This window comes from Trachypithecus francoisi, unplaced genomic scaffold, assembly GCF_009764315.1.
Source record: "Trachypithecus francoisi isolate TF-2019V2 unplaced genomic scaffold, Tfra_2.0 Lachesis_group4, whole genome shotgun sequence".
Taxonomy (NCBI): domain Eukaryota; kingdom Metazoa; phylum Chordata; class Mammalia; order Primates; family Cercopithecidae; genus Trachypithecus; species Trachypithecus francoisi.
This window is the reverse complement of record NW_022681469.1, coordinates 131044917-131057437: the sequence shown is the minus strand read 5'-3', so window position 1 is coordinate 131057437 and position 12521 is coordinate 131044917. Positions and strand designations below refer to the sequence as shown.

At 44.8% G+C, this 12521-nt stretch overlaps 1 long non-coding RNA gene across 1 annotated transcript; it reads left to right on the top strand.

The window, feature by feature from the left end:
* Positions 1–1905: 1905 nt before the first annotated feature.
* LOC117073102 lies at positions 1906–11014 on the top strand. The gene is made up of 3 exons (XR_004433108.1): positions 1906–2020; positions 4827–4976; positions 9912–11014. It is a non-coding gene; the product is annotated as an uncharacterized LOC117073102 (long non-coding RNA).
* The last annotated feature ends 1507 nt before the right edge of the window (positions 11015–12521 follow it).

Below are 12521 nucleotides of genomic sequence, written 5' to 3'. Positions count from 1 at the left end.
TTCCCCCCAAGCCCCTGGAAACCACTATTCTACTTTGTGTCTTTATGAATTTGAATGCTCTAAGTACTTCATGTTAGTGGAATCATACATGATGTAGCCTTTTATGTCTGGCTGCTTTCACTTGGCATAATATCGTCAAGGTCCAGCCATGTTATAACAGATGTCAGCATTTTGTTCCTTCTTATAGCCGAATTATATTCCATTGTATGGATATGCCACATTTTGCTTTTTCATTGATGCATCAATGAACACTTGATTTGTTTGTACCTTTTGGCTAAGGTAAATAATGCTGCTATGAACATCGGTATATAAATATCTCTTCAAGATCTTGCTTTCAATTCTTTCAATTCTGGTATACCCCAGAGCGGAATTACTGGATCACATGGTGATTCTGTTTTAATTTTTAGAAGTTCCACCATATTGTTGTCCGTAACCAGTCCCTTCATGGCAAATTTCAACTGAGTCAGAGAGAAACTTGGCCCTGCAACGCATAAGCGTAGGAGCTGTTGGTGGCCTTTCCAACCAAAAATGAGGCAAGACAGTCCAAAGCTAAAGAGAAGATGAAGTAGAGGCTCAGAGGCAAATAGAAAGGACACCCTTCCATGACTCTGGAAATGATCAAAGCCTCTCTTTCTAGCCACCTCTCAATATCCCCCCAGCTCTCATCTTCTCCATCCTCTTCCTCCAAACTCCTGAAATGCCACACTGGATACCAGGTACTCATACTTTTATTTATGCAGGCTTCTTACAAAAATGAATAATTAACATCATGAGAAAATTCTCAGGCTGGCCTGAGAATAAAGCAATCAAGACCACATTAAAATTATGTCTGTTTTTCCCAAGACTCATTAAGAACTGTGAGAAAATCAGTACACCAACCTGTTGTGAAATCCCAGCGTAATGTTTAACTAATTTTCTGCCTTTGAGCAATATCCCCACCATTAGCTTTCTTTTTTCCTTACTGGCAGTTTTACTTAATTTCTTTAAGGTGACATAATGAAAGAGTGAAAAAAATATGTAGCCTGGGTTCTACAGCCACCCTCTACAGCTCCACTTTCTGACTCATGGCCAGGAGAGTGCTGACCCTGTTTTTCCAAGTCCAAGGGGAGGTAGGTACCTCTTCTGTCCACCCCTACTGCTTCCCCAAATCATTCTCCCTTCCTTCTGGACTTTGCTTAATTTACTGGGGAGAGTGACTGATCCTTTCTGGCAGCCTAGGGTAGAGCCTAAACCCCTTATTCATACTTTCCCGCTTCTCTCCCATCCACGTTGCTGTTTTGAAAGCAGTTTTGTTCCCTTGTTCTCCCTTGCTTCTGGTGGAATTGATGGGTGTACAGGAGGCAAACCAGTCCCTTCATGGCAAATTTCAACTGAGTCAGAGAGAACTTGGCCCTGCAACGCATAAGCGTAGGAGCTGTTGGTGGCCTTTCCAACCAAAAATGAGGCAAGACAGTCCAAAGCTAAAGAGAAGATGAAGTAGAGGCTCAGAGGCAAATAGAAAGGACACCCTTCCATGACTCTGGAAATGATCAAAGCCTCTCTTTCTAGCCACCTCTCAATATCCCCCCAGCTCTCATCTTCTCCATCCTCTTCCTCCAAACTCCTGAAATGCCACACTGGATACCAGGTACTCATACTTTTATTTATGCAGGCTTCTTACAAAAATGAATAATTAACATCATGAGAAAATTCTCAGGCTGGCCTGAGAATAAAGCAATCAAGACCACATTAAAATTATGTCTGTTTTTCCCAAGACTCATTAAGGAACTGTGAGAAAATCAGTACACCAACCTGTTGTGAAATCCCAGCGTAATGTTTAACTAATTTTCTGCCTTTGAGCAATATCCCCACCATTAGCTTTCTTTTTTCCTTACTGGCAGTTTTACTTAATTTCTTTAAGGTGACATAATGAAAGAGTGAAAAAAATATGTAGCCTGGGTTCTACAGCCACCCTCTACAGCTCCACTTTCTGACTCATGGCCAGGAGAGTGCTGACCTGTTTTTCCAAGTCCAAGGGGAGGTAGGTACCTCTTCTGTCCACCCCTACTGCTTCCCCAAATCATTCTCCCTTCCTTCTGGACTTTGCTTAATTTACTGGGGAGAGTGACTGATCCTTTCTGGCAGCCTAGGGTAGAGCCTAAACCCCTTATTCATACTTTCCCGCTTCTCTCCATCCACGTTGCTGTTTTGAAAGCAGTTTTGTTCCTTGTTCTCCCTTGCTTCTGGTGGAATTGATGGGTGTACAGGAGGCAAACCAGTCCCTTCATGGCAAATTTCAACTGAGTCAGAGAGAAACTTGGCCCTGCAACGCGTAAGCGTAGGAGCTGTTGGTGGCCTTTCCAACCAAAAATGAGGCAAGACAGTCCAAAGCTCAGGAGAAGATGAAGTAGAGGCTCAGAGGCAAATAGAAAGGACACCCTTCCTGGGCTCTTTACTGTGTCCCCCGGTCCAGTCCTGTGCCTTCCCTAGGTCCTGCAGTCTCTGTTCTTGGAATCCATGAGCCTCTGCAGTGCCCCTCCACTGCATTTGCTCAAGGGGGCTCCCATGGCTTTCTGTAACTTACAACCAGAAGAGCCTGAGAAAGGCACCAGGCTTCTGTAGCTCAGTTTCATGACCCAGGAGAGCCTCACTCCCTATAAAAGGTGAGCGTGTTCCCTGGCCCCAGTAACTGCACCAACCCCCTTGGGAAGCCATCCCTACTCCCTAAACTAGGCTAGCCTATCTTGGCTCTGTGCTCCCTGCCTCTCCCGTCAGGCTTCTGCCATGGCCCTTAGCCCTTCGGCCTGAGGTCACTCACAAGCCTAAGAGATCCCACTGGCAGGCAAGGACTGGGTCACAACCACCCCAGGCCCCTCCATCCTTATCATGTTGCCACGTGTGCTGGGGTACACATGCTGCCAGCTTGCTTGCTTAGGTTCATAGGAGGTTGCTTCTTTATCAGGAATTTTCCGTTCTTCCTGTGCATAATGTTCAGGGCAGTTACACTTCAAACTTGCCAGTTAGTAATATCTCTGTTTCTGTGGGTTGGAGTCTTCTTTTGGGGGTGGCCAGGCTGCTTGTGCATCAACGCTTGATCTTCCAGATCTCCCTACCCCTTCATTTTCAAGATGACCTCTGGGTGTGGGGAAATCGGGGAGTTCAGGGAAGTGAGGAAGAATGGGCTCTAACTCTACTTATTTGATTCCTATAGTCCTTTGGCGTCCTGGAAGGGACTACACGTGGATGGCCCCTACACCATGCTGACCTCTGGAGCTGAAATCTGTAGCTGGCGCATTTGCAGTTGATCTCTGGGCTCCATCTCAGCCATGTAGCCCTCCCCCCAGTTTTGGCCCCAACCAGGTCCTTGCTGCCAACCCGACCTGGGTGCTCAGCCCTTCCCCCATAGATACGGGATCTCTTTCCCTCTGGAATAGCAAACCTCATCAGCCACATCCTCAATAACTTCTGCTTCTTCTACAGACTGTGTATACGTCTTGGGAATGCTAACCCAGGCTCCCTGCCACATCTGCTGTACCACACTGTCTACTCTGCTGTAGACACCGCTCCCAGGGTCCCAAACTCCACAATTTTTTTCTTTTTTGAGACGGAGTCTCGCTCTGTCGCCCAGGGCACCCCACCCTGGGTCCCAAACACCACACTTTTCACTCTGCTGCAGGCACCACTCTTAGGATCCCAAACAGGAAATCCCTCTGCTCCTAGCTACCCTCTCAATATTTCTAACACCTGGGAGCCTTGGTTTGGGGCTGAAAGGTGGCGTCATATATCTCTGACTATGTGTTCACCTGTCTCTGATCCTCTTCTCTCCCTCCACTTTGCTGCCTCAAAAGGGACATGCTTCCCTCTCCCATTTTATTTGACTTGAAACCCTCTTAGGTCATTCCCTTCCCCTTACCTAGGCCAGTGCATCTTCAGACCTAGGAGCCTAAGGCAAAGCTCTATGGAGGGAGTTATGTGCTGAATCCTCCAGTTTCAATCAACATGAAAGTTGCAGAACAATTAAGAGTAGGGACTGGCCAGGCACGGTGGCTCACGCCTGTAATCCCAGCACTCTGGGAGACCAAGGTGGGCAGATCACCTGAGGTCAGGAGTTAGAGACCAGCCTGACCAATATGATGAAACTCTGTCTATACTAAAAATACAAAAATTAGCTGGGCGTAGTGGCGCGCGCGTGTAATCCCAGCTACTCAGGAGGCTGAGGCGGGAGAATTGCTTGAACCCAGAAGATGGAGGTTGCAGTGAGCCGAGATCATGCCATTGCACTCCAGCCTGGGCAACAAGAGCGAAACTCCATCTCAAAAAAAAAAAAAAGGTGTAGGGACCACCAAAAGTGAAAATATATTGATTTAAAATATATTGATTCAATATATTAAGCATATATTGAATGCCTAGTATGTCTCTGAAGCTTTATATATTTTATAGTTAATGAATATTATATTTTATATCATATTATATATTTTATATGTTTTATAGCTGGCCGACCTAGCAGGTATCATTAGCATCATTTTGTAGATAAGGAAACTAAGACCAGACAGGTTACACTGCAAGTGTGTGAAGGCAGGATTCAGATCTCGATATGTATAATTCCCAAGTTTTGCTCATCACAGCACACCATCTTCTGGGCGTCTGTTACCCTCATCCAGCCCTAGTTGCCATATGGAACATGCTCTCCTAGTGTTAACTGAACAATCGGATGAGGAAAGAATGAGTGAGGGAATTTCCACCAAAAAACCCAGAGACTTCTTGGTATATCCAAAGGACAGTAGAGATAAATAAAAATTTCACTGTGATTTTTTTTTTTTTAAGTGTTATTCTATTATGCTTTGCAGCTAACAATCAAAGCACTTTTGTGTAATATCTCATCTGGCCATTGTAAGGATCAAGTGAGGCAGAGGAAAGGGCAGATGTTATAAAGCCCAATTTACAATTGGAGAAACAGAGGTTCAGAATGCATCAAGATGCACACAGCAATACAACTGGTAAGCAATCTTCTAATTACCTCTCTCTCCACCTACGTATGACATGGCACTTTATCATTATTGAATTATTGATTGATGCAAAAAAACTTGTAAGATTTAGATCTATTAACATGGTGACAATCCCATTTATGTGGGGAATGCTTACCCAGAATGCCCAACAATGCTGAACACAGACGAGAAAGGAAATGTAGGTGAAATAAATAAAGCGTCTTGAGGGTCAAAATAGATGCCACAGTAAAACCCCGAGAGGTTCCTTAATAGGAGAGTCCCTTGAGCTTTCATTCAAAACCTATTTTCTCTTTTTTTAAAAGTCAATTATAATTTCTTTGGTTTTTAGCCTTTAGCAGATTAAAGATAGCAAATGGGAGCAGGGAGGCATGCATGTTATCTACAAGAAGACAGTGAGGGAGGAGACAGGAAGAATATAAAAAGCACGCACAAGAACTACGAAAGCGGCCGGGCGCGGTGGCTCAAGCCTGTAATCCCAGCACTTTGGGAGGCCGAGGCGGGTGGATCACGAGGTCAGGAGATCGAGACCCTCCTGGCTAACACGGTGAAACCCCGTCTCTACTAAAAATACAAAAAACTAGCCGGGCGACGTGGCGGGCGCCTGTAGTCCCAGCTACTCGGAGGCTGAGGCGGGAGAATGGCGGGAACCCGGGAGGCGGAGCTTGCAGTGAGCCGAGATCGCGCCACTGCACTCCAGCCTGGGCGACACAGCGAGACTCCGTCTCAAAAAAAATAAAAATAAAAAAAAAATAAAAAAAAAAAAAAAGAACTACGAAAGCATAACGATCTAGAGCCAGTCAGTGAAGAGAAACCACTTATACCTAAATGAACTCCAGCCTGTCCTCCCTTGCAGATATTGCAGAGGACAGAGCAAAAGTAGATTGGGAAATTTGATCTTGCTTCTACTTTAACCCTTTGTTCTTTTTGAATGGAATGGTTAAGAACTATATCAGTTTCCAATTGCTGCTGTAACAAATTACAACAAACTTAGTATCTTCAAGAAACACAAACTTATTATCTTGTAGTTCTGGAGGTTAGAAACACAAAATGGGATCTGCAGGCTAAAATCAAAGCGTGGGCAGAGCTGTACTCCTTTTGGAGGCTCTGGGAGACAATCCGTCTCCTTGCCTTTCCAGCTTTCAGAGGCTGCCTTCATTCCCAGCACATACTCACTTCCTCTCATTGCTCCGACACCTGTTTTCATGATCAGGTCTCCTACTCTTACTTTGAGCTTTCTGCCTTGTGATTCTATAGATCCTTATGATTATATAGGGCCTATCCAGAGAGTCCAGGATAATCTCCCTATTTCAATATCTGTACCATTCTAAACAGCTGCACAATCTCTTTTGTTACGTAAAGTACTATATTCACAGATTCCAGGATTAGGACATAAACATCTCTGGAGGGTGATTATACAGGCTACCACATTAACAAGTGAATTTCATAAACAAAGAATTTCATAACTAATGTCACCACTTTACTGTCTAGAATCACTGCTCCTCAGCAGGGGAAATGGAGGCAGCCCACACGAGTGAAAATCCACCTGTTCTTCTCCAAATGGCCAAGATGTGGTAGTCAGCAGATTTTGCAAAAGGCAAAAAGAGGAACACAAGCTTATACAAAAGTGCATATCTGGCCGGGCGCAGTGGCTCAAGCCTGTAATCCCAGCACTTTGGGAGGCCGAGACGGGCGGATCACGAGGTCAGGAGATCGAGACCATCCTGGCTAACACGGTGAAACCCCGTCTCTACTAAAAAAATACAAAAACGAGCCAGGCGAGGTGGCGTGCGCCTGTAGTCCCAGCTACTCGGGAGGCTGAGGCAGGAGAATAGCGTGAACCTGGGAGACGGAGCTTGCAGTGAGCTGAGATCCGGCCACTGCACTCCGGCCTGGGCGACAGAGCGAGACTCCGTCTCAAAAAAAAAAAAAAAAAAAAAAAAAAAAATGCATATTCAAACATGTAAAGTGAATGTACAAGGGAACTTTGTTTTGTTTTTGTTTTTTTTTTTTGTTTTTTTTCTGAGACGGAGTCTCACTCTGTTGCCCAGGCTGGAGTGCAGTGGCCGGATCTCAGCTCACTGCAAGCTCCACCTCCCGGGTTCACGCCATTCTCCTGCCTCAGCCTCCCCAGTAGCTGGGACTACAGGCGCCCACCACCTCGCCCGGCTAGTTTTTTGTACTTTTTGGTAGAGACGGGGTTTCACTGTGTTAGCCAGGATGGTCTCGATCTCCTGACCTCGCGATCCACCCGCCTCGGCCTCCCAAAGTGCTGGGATTACAGGCTTGAGCCACCGCGCCCGGCGGAACTTTGGTTTTATTCTCACAAACTGGAAAGAAGAAATGAAAGCCAGTACATGGTATCTGGCTTGAAGAGAGGAAACCAGGCCTGGGCTGGGGTTTCCCACACATCATTTCATGTCTGCAGCCCAGCACAGGAACTGATGTTCACTCCAATGACCTTGCTCAAGAGGAAGAGCTTGTATCATGATGCTAGTACAAAAACAGATGTCCCCAAGGTTTTCATGCAATATCTCAATCCAAGTGGCTAAAATTAAAGAGGAAAACTTCATTTCACAGAATTTTCACATATGTGGCATTCAGAGTAAAAACTTGAGAAAAGTACGAGCTTCCAGACCAGGGGTCCTTGGACCTGAGATCCATGAAAATAAACAAGTTAGTTTCAGGGGTCTACGATTTTTTTTAATTCATGTATAAATTTTAGTGTACTTACATTCGCTGCTTTTTTTTTTTTTCTGAAAAGAAGATTCATAGCTTTCATCAGATTCTCAAAGGGGTCTGTGACACCATAAAATATAAGATTCCTTTTTGGATTATCTTGAGACAGGGTCTCACTGTCACCCAGGCTGGAGTGCAGTGGTGTGATTATGGCTCCCTGCAGCCTTCACCTCCCAGGCTCAAGCCATCCTTCCATCTCAGCCTCCTGAGTAGCTGGGACTTACAGGCACATGCCATCCCACACCTGGCTAATTTTTAAATTTTTTGTGGAGACAGGGTCTCCCTATACTGCTTAGACTGATTTCAAACTCCTAGGCTCAAGCGAGCCTCCCATGTCTGCCTCCCAAAGTGCTGGGATTACAGGCATGAACCACTACACCCAGCCTGAGATTCTTTACATAAGGTGATCAATTAGGAACAGATAAAAAAGCCTCATGTCATTGATTTCCTGATACAAGAGGTTGTTTCCTTTTATCTATGGGAATATGCTGAAAGTCAATATAGGGACCAGCACATATGCAAGCGCTAGAGCCCAGCCTCAGCTATTCCTCAAAGGGCACTGTAACACAAAGAAAAGCAACTTTCTACTTTACAGGAATAGTGGGTTTGTGAGTTTCCCAACAAAGGGCTTTGTATATGGGTGCCAGCTCTGATCATGTGGGTGAATAATAACAGAAAGCAAAGCAATTTAACAATATTGAAATAAACTTATTTGCCTTATGGCATAAGTCAACAGTGAGGGCAGAAATCTTTATAAGTTTTCTTAATCTCCATGTCTACAACAGTGCCTGACTGTAGGTGATCAATAGTAGCTGATTAATAGACAAGCATTGAATGAATTCATTAATGAAGAGTTTTCTAGAACCCTATGAAGACTGTGGATCCACTTAAAATAGGCTGACTTTATAATTTATTTTACCATTAATAAGAAATATGGCTGAGCACGGTGACCCATGCCTGTAATCCCAGCACTTTGGGAGGCTAAGGCGTATGGATCACCTGAGGTCAGGAGTTCGAGACCAGTCTGGCCAACATGGTGAAACCCCATGTCTACTAAAATACAAAAATTAGCCAGGCATGGTGGTGTGTGCCTGTAATCCCAGCCACTAGAGAGGCTGAGGCAGGAGAATCACTTGAACCAGGAGGCAGAGGTTGCAGTGAGCCAATATCATGCCACTGCACTCCAGCCTGGGTGACAGAGCAAGACTCTGTCTCAAAAAAAAAAAAAAAGCACTATTTCCTTATATTTACATTAAAAATTCATATATGAAAGAAAATGGAAAGGAAAGGCCACTACCTGATTATTTCCACTACCTGATTATTTCCATCCATAGCATATAATTTAAGACCTATGACCCCATGGACATAGAAGACCTAAGTTTCAGAGCTGCCAGTGACAGGATGAAAGGTTTCTGTTTCTGTTGATTGAGAATGAACTATTTCCCTGCATGGTGAAATTCAAGCGCATTATTCTTGGGTGCCATATCTTTACTATCTTGTTCTTGGCGTGGCCTGTATAAGCCTACATGAATCAGTTCTACATGTGCATCTTGAGGCAGCCCACCAAACAATAGGCTTTAAGTAGGTCAGTTTTAGAGTCTGAGCAATTTCTCAATCAGAGTGGAAGGAAAGCTTCTGAATCTGAAATTAAGATTTCTTATATCATGACCTGTAGCCATGAGGTTTTCTGACCCCTCCAGGAGGGAACGCTCACAGGGTTTTTGAAGCAAGGTGCTTGCTGGTTGTTTTACCTGCTAGGTTTGCAGAGAGACAACTTCATATGAGTCATGTTACAGGAAACACCTGGTTAGATGATCCCATTGTCTGTTGGCTTGAACTCTGGGAGAGTAGAAGCACTGGACAGGGCAATGAGAAGGTGGTGGTTCTGGAGGAGCTAAACCACTTCTGAGTGTATTCCAGCAAAGTAGTGAATGCCAGGGTCATGGATGGTCTAGCAAATGGCCTGCAAGAGTCTGGTTCCGGGAGAAGACCCAGGGATGAGGTCTGAAGGCAGAGTCACTTTGGGTCAGAGCAAACTGGGCAGGTGGAACAGGTGCTAGTGACTCTAGGTCATACCCAAGACACCAGCTAATCTTTTAGGCATTAGTACAGGCATCATGAGCTTTTACATTTTTTTCCAGGAGGCAGGAAGAGGCATTGAAATGATTCAAAATTCTGGTTCTATCCTAGAGTGACTTCAAGCTGGGGACATTCTAATTCAGATGTCCTCAGCTGCAAAGCCAATTGGACTCCAGCCGTGCAGACCAGTGAGGATGGAAATGATTGTGAAACCAAGACGGATGATGTTGAGATGGCCTCAACCCTGCTATTGAGATTGGCCCTTATGGAGGAGGATATTTGGTCCAGCATTCAGAGTCTAAAGGGTACAGAGAGTGAGAATTTATTTCAGGCAGATACCAATAACCCCGAAGGCCCGGTCCAGCAGGCAGGGCATACCTGAGATGCAGGCAACAGGTAACATGCAAAGTCAGGGGCACAGTGGGATGTGGTTTGAGAGATTAGTGCCCCTCCCCAGTGAGATTTCCACAGCCATCTGTGGGATGGTGGACGGATGTCATTCTAGCTCCTTAGGAAGGGGCAAGAGCTCACTGGAGGCAGGGGTCTGGTGTGTAAGAGTACTGGGTGGGAATCAGATGGGACAAGGACCAGGAGAGATTGGCAGAGGGCTGAAGGGTCAGGCCTAGAGACTGCGCCAGCAGGCTGCACGGAGGGCTCATGGCACCAGGGCTTACCCCAAGCACAAAGCCCTGAGATGGACTAGTCCCTAATTTCAGACCTCTCTAGCTGTGGATAGCTGACATATTTTCTTTCTCTGGGATAAATTAGATCAGGACCTGGGACGACTGCATTTACTGGGAGAAGCCCTGGAATACAAGATTTGATATACTTAAAGGGAGCTCACATTCCCTTCAACCTGGAGCAACTCACCTGGGAATGTCTGAGTTGGCCTCAAAGTCTCAGGCAAATCCAGACCTGTCTAAGGAATGCGGAAGCTAAACCAATTTCACCTGGACCTTTGCCCCATGGCAACATCTTGCTCTATGAATTGCTGCCTACTTATATGGAAGTTGAAGAGAGAAGACATGTTTTAGCCAAACAAATAACATAAATGATTTTTATTATGGAATTAAATAATTAGGTAGATATATTAGAGCAAAGTTATTTTATCTGGATTGCATTTTGGCCTGTGCGTCCCATTCAAAAACAATCTTTAAAAAAAAAAATTTACATCCTCCTGCAAAACACTTATTCAATTAAAATGGGAATGACTAGTACCATAATGGTCCCTTGAAAGCAGGACATGGGAAACAAGGGCATTTGAGGGAATGTGGAAAGAAACAACGGAAAGGATTCTGGCTTTGAAATTAGTAACCGGGCTTTCATTCTGGGCTTTGACCCTGGCCAAGTCATCTCAAGCCCCTGGTCCTTGTTTTCTGTACTGTTCTGCCTGTGTTACCTGCTTCTAACCTGATTCAGGAGTCCTGGCCCCTTCCTTGACTTCTGGAGGTATGGGTGGAATCAAGATCGATGTCTCAGTTGCCAGCTCTGGGGAGATTCTATCAACCTCATGGTTGAGGTTATCCCAAACCCTGCTCCAAGGTGTAAATGTTAACAAGATTCTACAATCTCAGTCCCCACTCCAGTTGTGATACGTTCAACAAGCCCCAGATAGATAACTTCACCTCCCCACCCTCACTTTCCTTTCCCTGCCCCATCACAGTAACAACACACACCCCAAAACAAGTTGATATCAGTATTATTAGGAGACTTGAAAAGTGTGAGCCAAAAAAATGTAACCTTTGCCCAATGTGAAGATCCTTGTTGTTGAAGGTTTCCTGTGTTTCTTTTCTGAGTCAGGGTTCATGTTCTTTTGGGACATGAAGCAATTACTCTGATCACTAGAAAAGCCCACTGCTCTTGGACTGATGTGACCCAAATTGACGAACCCTAATGCTCCCCAAAGCACAAGCACCAAAGAAATAATGCAAGTCGGCCAAAGCCCTTAACAACCTGCATGAGGCCGACTGGCTGACCATACTCCAACCTCCAATCTCACACCCTGTTCTGATTATCAACTGTTACGTACAAACGACCCCAACATTTAGAGGCTTAGAACAATGACCATTTTATTCTCTTTTTTATTGATGGGCTCAACTGAGCGATTCTTCTGCTTCAAGTAGTGTCAACTGTGAGACCTGGACCAAAAAATACTCGAAACTTTATATAATAAAAGGGAACGCAAAATGGTAGAGTCACTTTTCTTTTCTTTTCTTTTTTTGAGGGAACAGAGATTTATTGATTGATTGATTGATTGATTGATTGATTTTTGCTTCCGTTAAAGATATTGAGTTCGTTTCTTGTCTTGAATGTTACAAACAAGACAGAACTTTTGGTCCCATGAAATTCACAAATGTAATTACTTTTAAAAACTATACATTTTAGAAATATTGACTGGTGACCAACTTACACAACTTTCATGGAAAACTGCCTTACTGCAATCCTTTTCTCAGAGACTGCAGACAAATAATGAAAACAAGTTTGGGGCCAGGCACGGTGGCTCACGCCTGTAATCCCGGCACTTTGGGAGGCCGAAGCGGGTGGATCACCTGAGGTCAGAAGTTCGAGACCAGCCTGGTCAATGTGGTGAAACCACGTCTGTACTAAAAATACAAAATTTAGCTAGGCATGGTGGTGGGTACCTGTAATCCCAGCTACTGGGGAGGCTGAGGCAGGAGAATCACTTGAACCTGACAGACAGAGGTTGCAGTGAGCCAAGAT